General features: G+C 46.1%; 1 long non-coding RNA gene across 1 annotated transcript; it reads left to right on the top strand.

Annotated features, from left to right (window-relative positions):
• The first annotated feature begins 2,657 nt into the window (after positions 1–2,657).
• On the top strand, positions 2,658–5,638 carry LOC114814207. Its single transcript, XR_003761952.2, has 3 exons — positions 2,658–2,822; positions 3,486–3,547; positions 4,673–5,638. It is a non-coding gene; the product is annotated as an uncharacterized LOC114814207 (long non-coding RNA).
• The last annotated feature ends 2,235 nt before the right edge of the window (positions 5,639–7,873 follow it).

Raw genomic sequence — 7,873 nt, 5'->3', positions numbered from 1 at the left:
ACTATAAACTCGTTGTGGGCAGAGAACGCGTCCGTTTATTGTTCTAATTTTATTGCCATTGTTCTTGTCTGTCCGTCTCCCCCATTTAGACCGTAAGCCCGTCAAAGGGCAGGGACCGTCTCTATCTGTTGCCGACTTGTTCATTCCAAGCGCTTAGTACAGTGCTCTGCACATAGTAAGCGCTCAATAAATACTATTGAATGAATGAATGTACTCTCCCAAGTGCTCGGTACAGTGCTCTGCACATGGTAAGCCCTCAGTAGATACAACTGAATGAAAGGGTTTACCGTGACCTCGGCACTGGGCTAGATACGAGGTAATCAGACTGGACGTGGTCTGTCCCACCTAAGACTCAAAGACAGAGTGGGAACTTTTACAGATGGGAGAAATGAGGCACAGAGACCTGACCTGACTCAAGGTCAAAGTCGGGGTTAAAATCTAGGAGTCCTGACTCCCAGACCTCTTCTCTTTCCTCCGGATTTCAAAGTAACAAGCACATGACCACCCTCTAACAACCGGCCTTCATACTTGTCGCTCCCATCTGGGGTAGCGTGGATCTGGTCTAGACCATGAGCTCACTGTGGGCAGGGAATGCGTCGGTTATACTGCTCTATTTTACTCTCCCAAACGCTTAGTACAGTGCTCTGCACACAGTAAGTGCTCAATAAGTCCGATGGACTGACTGACATTTTCTTCACTGTCATTTTCCTTGCCTGAGGCAAGGGGTTGAGACATCAGTGATTTCCTAAGTGGAGAGCAGCAGTAATTGACACAGGAGATGAGAGGTAACGGCCTCTGTGTAATGATGATAATCAGTGAGGCGGTTGTTAAGTGTTTACTAGGCACTACAGTAGGTGTAAGATGATCAGAGACGATTACTCTCTCCACTTTCAGAGCCCTTTTGAAGGCCCCTCTCCTCCAAGAGGCCCTCCCTGACTAAGCTCTCCTTTACCTCCTCTCCCACTCCCTTGCCGCATCACCCCGATCTATTCCCTTTATTCATCGCGCCTCAAGCCCCACGACACTTCTGTACATAGCTGTGATTCATCTGTAATTTATTCAGATTAATATCTCCCTCCCTGGACTGTAAGCGCGTCGTAGGCCGGGAATGTGTCCGTTTAGCGTCGTACCGTACTCTCCCAAGCGGACGCGGTAAGCGCTCAATAAACACGATCGAACGAATGAATCCTTGATCGGGTCGGATGCTGTCCTACCTGGAGTTCGCTTTCTGAAAGGAAGAACGGGTGTTACCTCTCCGTGTTACGGCTGAGGAAACTGCGTAAGCAGCTGGGGAGGGGTGGTCCTTTACATCACGCTCCATCGGCCTGGATACGGGGTCCAATCCGAGACCAGAGGAGCCCTGCACCCCTGACCCAGACGGATCCTAGTGACGTAATATGATGGATGGCAACCAACAGTTTAATCCTCTGGGCGTGGGGCAGTGAGGCTGGCTCACTTTGGGCTTTCTCTTATCCAACTGCGTTTGCCCCCCCTGGGCTGTTTGACCTTGAAGAGTTGGAGGGATGGGCTTGGGACTCAAACTTTTGAGTTGAGCCCTGGGATCGGCCCTCTTGTCAATGAGATTAACTTCTTCCTCCTTATACTGCAGATTCTTTATATGCAATAGGATTTGTTAGGCAGATACTAGGGAATTAGCGCTAAACTAACTAGTTGCTGAGGAAGATGCAAACTAATCAGGTTGGATATATAGTCCGGGTGCCACTTGGGGTTGAAAGTCTTAATCCCCATTTTACGTGGAGGGAATGGAAGCACAGAGAAGTGAAATGACTTGCCCTAGGCCGAAAGCGAGCAAGGGATGGAGCCAGGATTAGAAGCCAGAGCCTTCTGATTCTCAGGCCAACCCTCTAACCACTAAGCAACGCAGTTTATATTAACGTCTGCCTCCCCTTCTAGACTCTAAGCTTGTTTTGGTCAGGGAACATGTTTACCCACTCTGTATTGAACTCTCCCAAGCACTTAGCCCAGTGCTCTGCACAGACTAAGCGCTCAATACATGCCACTGATAAGGATGATGAGGCACAGAAAAGTTATGACTTAAGGTCATACAGCAGGCAAATGGCGGAGTTGGGATTAGATCTGCTGATTTTGTTTTGTCTGTCTCTCCCTTCTAGACTGTGAGCCTGTTGTTGGGTAGGGATTGTCTCTCTCTGTTGCCGAATTGGATTTTCCAAGCGCTCAGTACAGTGCTCTGCACACGGAAAGCGCTCAATCGATACTGTTGAATGAATGAATGAACCCTGGTCATCTAAGTCCTAGGCCGGTGTGCTTTCCACTAGGCCACACTGCTTCTCATGGGCTTTAGAGCCTGGGCTAGTGGTTTCACAATGGACTGATATTAGGTCCAGAACGTGAAGACACTCGGCTGCTTCAGGGACTTTCAGTGACACCATTTCAGCTGCTGCTCTGCGGGTGCGTGTGTTTGTATGTTGTATGTTTCTGGAAGGTAAAGTTGGGAGACATTAGGAGGCTGGGCGAGAGATGAACCGAGTTGGGAAAATCACAACTCTGGTATTAACTGCCAAAGCCCGTAATCAGATCGGACACATTCCCTGCCCCACACAGCCATCAAATAGCTTATTCTATTTCCCCGATGAGGGAATGGAGACTCAGAGAGATTAAATGACTTTCTGCAGGTCACACAGCAAGTCAGTGGCAGAGTAAGAATTGGAACCCGGCTCTTCTGAATCCCAGGCCTGGGGTCTTTTCTTCAGGCCACGTACACGATAGTGGGTGGGAGTCCTTCAGATGGAACTTCAAGCTGCTGTGAGCATGCCTAAAATGGGCTGCAAATATCTGACCCGGTACGTAGTCAGTTTCTTAAAAATATATTGTCTCTCCCTCTTTCGTCTCTGTCGATTCCTCAAATTTTCTGGTGCGCTTGGGCATTATTTGCGATCTCCTCACCCCTCCAGAGAATAATGCCCAGTAGGTGCCTAGAACAGTGCTCCATCATAGTAGGCCCCCAGAACGGTGCTGTGACAGTGATTTCATTCCTAAATTTGTTGGCGTTGTACATGTTTCCTCCCAGATAATTTTGCTGCTGACCATCTCTTTGGCAAAAGTGAGATTGGGTAATGGAATAATGTTAAAGAACCTATCCTGAATATTTTGCTTTCCAATGTATTCTTAAATATTTTGACTCTGCTAGATTGAGATGAACAGAGACTGAAAGTGACATATAGGAAGTTATATCCCATTACAACTTTCTTAGTAATAATGCCTCTAAATCATTGTCCGTTATTTGTCATAATCTTAGAATACATTTTTTTCGGCCAAAAAGTGATGGCGGATAGTCTAATCGTGTAAATAAAAATTGACACACATTAATAAATTAATATTAATAAAAGGATGTAAATAATAGCACTGATGGATTGACAAGCCTAACGCCACGAGCCAAGTAGCCGAAATCAGTGTCATTAATGTATCCTTTTCTACCTTTCCCCATCTTTCGATATCCGTCGAAGACTTTCATGGATCGAACACCGACCGCTAACAGTCTTGGAAAAAACCTTGCTTCTGAAATAAGGTATTGAATGTACACATCAACTCGCTAAGTTTTTCCAGTGGTGTCTGTCAAGATTCCAAAGATCATCTAGACTGAGATTGACTCCTGCTGTCACAGAGACGTTTCTTCTCTTTTAGGAAAGGGGAAATTCTTTCTCTTAAATAGTCTCTTTTCAGTTCAACACACATTTACTTGAAGCAATTGCCAAATATGTGAGTAACCTGAAAATTACCCCACTATTCGAATAAATAATAGATTGAGTGATTTCATTCTGAGCTTAAATTGCACTTGAATATTACAGTAACCCACAATAGTAGAATTCCAAGTTTCTGATCTGAGTATTACTTCTGGACATGGGTGACATTTCAGTTTGTTTTTACTCTAGTGTAAATCTATTGAGGAAATGGTCTACTTTAGTTTTAGTGTCAGCTCTGTGCTCCATTGTGGATCATTTCCATTCGGTTTCACATTTCTTATTACCCTTTCTGTCTCTCTAATTCTATCATTGACTTCTTCCTTGTCCACTTTAAGTTGCTCAAATGTGGGCTGTCACTTTTAATCGAATGTCTATTGCTTTTGGGTTCTTAGGTTCCTTTTTCTCCAAGAAGCGATGGAACTGATTTTTCTAAATTCAAGGCATCTTTGGGGAGGATGACTCCTGACACATTTGTTGGAAGTTTAATGTCGTTTTCGTTCACCCCGCATTGCCATTTTGTAAAATGATATTTGTTAAGTGTTCACTAGGCGCCAGGCACTGTACTCAGTGCTGGGGTAGGTAAAAGGTAATCAGGTTGGACACAGTCCATGACCCACATGGGGCTCACAGTCTTAATCCCCATTTGCCAGGTGAGGTAGCCGAAGCACAGTTAAGTGACTTAATAATGATAACAATAATTGCGGTATTTAAGCTCTTACTATGTTCCGGGCACTGTACTAAGCAATGGAGTAGATTCAAGTTGATCAGGCTGGTCACAGTGTCTGTCCCACAGGGGAGGTTCCCAGTCTTAATCCCCTTTTTACAGAGGAGGGAAGTGAGACACAGAGAAGTGTGAAGTGACATGCCCAAGGTCCCGCAGCAGACAAGAGGCGTAGGCGGGATTAGAACCCAGGTCTTTCTGATTTCCAGGTCTGTGCTCTATCCACTAGGCCACGCTGCTTCTCTCGAGATCACGCAGCAGAGAAGTGACGGAGCCAGGTTTTCCGCCAGAAGAACTCTCCACCCCCTCACCGACACCAAATCACATCTCTCCCCACCATTTAACGTTCGAACACTAAAATCAAGGAAATAAAAGGTAGACGGGTCAGTTTTAGGGGCCGTCTTAAAAGGCAGAGAGATGACCCCCAGATCTATAAATTCTAAACTTTACAACCACGTGTAATGGTCTACCATGTCTTACTCTGCAATTTCAGATCTCATTTGCTTTAGAGTTGTCAATTTTAATGTGAGGCCATTAACTGGCAGTAGAACTTTTTTTTTTCCCCTTCGAGCCGTTGGATCGGCAGTCGGCTTTCCCCAGGCCGTCTCTCACTTTGCGCCCGTGGCCCATCCGAACTCGAGATCGGACCGGCCGAAGTTCCGGGAGGGCGGTCACGGACAACGTACGATATCTCCGGGCGTTCCGGAGCAGACATCATTCTGGAAGGGAACAGAGATGAAGAATGTTCGGGGATAATTATGCTAGTTTTTCAACCTAAATACCTTCGAATTTGCCAAGACAGCTCGCAGACTGAAGGGACACCGGCGAAATTCACTGCGATAGATTTCTCCGTTCACAGTGACAGGACTATCTCTCTCAATATTACTTAGCTAATGAAGGAATAGATCTGTTGGAAAGTTCCTAAGAGGCTCATTTTCTCGAGTACAGTAGTAAAAGTTAGCTGATGAATGACCTAAAACGCTTAATGTTTCTACTTATAACTTCTGAGCAGCAAGGCGTATCCGGGAAAGTAGTGAAGAAGTTATCTCGGGAGAATCCAGTGTCCTTGTAGGTTGTCAGATTCAATGAGCCAGGTTTATTTCAAATGGCTCCTTAAATGAACATTTATTTTGTGCCAGTAACACGTTTTTGATTAACAACTCCTTTTGACTAATTTGCTTCCCAAAACAGCCCAATAAAGGACTCGTTTAAAACATAATTAAAAGCATGTTATTGCTAGTAGTTAATACTGATTAAAACAGGCATTAAGACAATTATCGTAGAAGGGAAGTAAGCACCCTGGAGTTCCTATAGAATCCATTCTTCCGGTTTGTATGCGATGCATACCGAAATGGATGCTGGCCAGATCACACTGCGGACTTCTTCCCTATAAAATCCCATCAACGCGTGCTCCTGATTTCATTTTACGGGAGGTTACAGGTTTTTAATGAATGGCCTATTGATTTTTATTTTTTTTTGGCGGGGTTAGAGGTTTAGGGGAGCGTCCGTGTCGTCAGCCTGGCGGAATTCATCGGGTTTCCAGGGTCGTTGTTGACTGTGGTTACACCTCGCCATTCTCAGACCGTGTGTACGTGTGTACGCGGCGGGGCCGGGGGGATTTGTCTTTCTCATTGGGTAAGGATGAAAGACCGCTGGGTGACCACCCGCTGCGCCCCACTGTCCTACCTGCGATCGGTCTTCAGTTTGTTTCCTCTGTCCTCCTGGCTTGCGTGTGCCCCCTTTCAGTTCACTTTCGAGTAGCTGCTTGGGTACTCTGCTAAGCTTGGTCTTATCCTTGTCTCAGCTGCCTCATTCAATCCTGTTCAACCTTCACAACATCGCTAAAATCTGCCCTTTCCTCTCCATCCCAACTCCTCCTACTCCCCCTAATCCAAGCACTTTTTCTCTGTCCCACCCTGATTACTCTATCAGCTTCCTTGCCGACCTCCCTTCCTCCTGTCTCTCCCCATTCCAGTCCAAACTTCACTGGGCTGCCCCGATCATTTTTCCACAGAAGTGTTCAGTCCCACGTTTCTCCCCTCCTCAAGAACCTCCAGTTGCCCATCCACCTCTTCATCGAACAGAAAGTCCTTACCGTTGGCTTTAAAGCCCCTCAATCACCTTGTTCCCTCCTACCTTACCTAAGCCGCTGTCCTACCACAAACCGGCCCGTTGGCTTTGCTCCTCTAATGCCGACCCACTCAGTGTACCTCCATCTTGTCTATCTCGCCGCTGACCTCTCGCCCACGTCCTGCCTCTGACCTGAAACGTCTTCCCTCTTCGTATCTGACGTAAAATCACTCTCCCCACCTTGGAAGCCTTATCGCAGCGCATCTCCAAGGGGCCTTCCCTATTTCCTCTTCTCTCGCTCACTTGCTTTGTCCTTGCATCTGGATTTGACCCCTGCATTCACCCTTCCCTCCCAACCCCACAGCGCCTATGAACACATCTACAATGTCTTTAGATATACCTACATGAATATAAATGTATATTTGTATATGTATGTATACATATACATGCATTTGTATGTATTTAATGCACGTGTTAAATACCATTGCATATATAGAGAAGCAGCATGGCTCAGTGGAAAGAGCGCGGGCTTTGGAGTCAGAGGTCATGAGTTCGAATCCCAGCTCTGCCACTGATCAGCTGTGTGACTGTGGGCAAGTCACTTCACTTCTCTGGGCCTCAGTTACCCCATCTGTAAAATGGGGATGAAGACTGTGAGCCCCATGAGGGACAGCCTGATCACCTTGTACCCCCCCCCCAGCGCTTAGAACAGTGCTCTGCACGTAGTAAGCGCTTAACAAATACCAACATTATATATGTATGTTTGTACATATATATATATATATATATATATATATATCTGCAGTGCTATTTAATTGCTTACTATGTGCCAGGAAATGTACTGAGTGCTGTGGTAATTACAAGATAGACATGTTGGATACGGTCCCTATCCAACATGGGGTTCACAGTCTTAGTCGCCATTTATTTTTAAAGATGAGGTGACCTAAGTGCAGAGAAGTTAAGTGACTTACCCAAGGTCGCACAGCAGACAAGTGGGGGAGGCGGAATTAGAGCCCAGGTCCTTCTGACAACCGGGCCCGTGCTCCTTCCACTAGGCCACACTACTCTAATATCTGTGTCTCCCTCTAGACTGTAAACCTGTTGTGGGCAGGGAATGTGTCTACCAGCTCTGTTATTCCGTACTCTCCCAAGTGCTCAGTACAGCATTCTGCACATTGTAAGCGCTCAGTAGATATGATTGATTCATATCCCAGCCAGTACACAGAGTGGTGGTAAGGGGCAGTGCCTCAGTAGACTATAAGAATGTTCCCTGTTCCCAGTGAAGGCCGTGAACATCTTCCTTCTGACCTTCACCCAGTGAGGGCACAACCTGTGTGAAGAGCATCTGAGAGAATACGAC

This window comes from Ornithorhynchus anatinus, chromosome 9 (assembly GCF_004115215.2).
Source record: "Ornithorhynchus anatinus isolate Pmale09 chromosome 9, mOrnAna1.pri.v4, whole genome shotgun sequence".
Taxonomy (NCBI): Eukaryota; Metazoa; Chordata; class Mammalia; order Monotremata; family Ornithorhynchidae; genus Ornithorhynchus; species Ornithorhynchus anatinus.
This window is presented reverse-complemented; position numbering and strand designations above follow the sequence as displayed.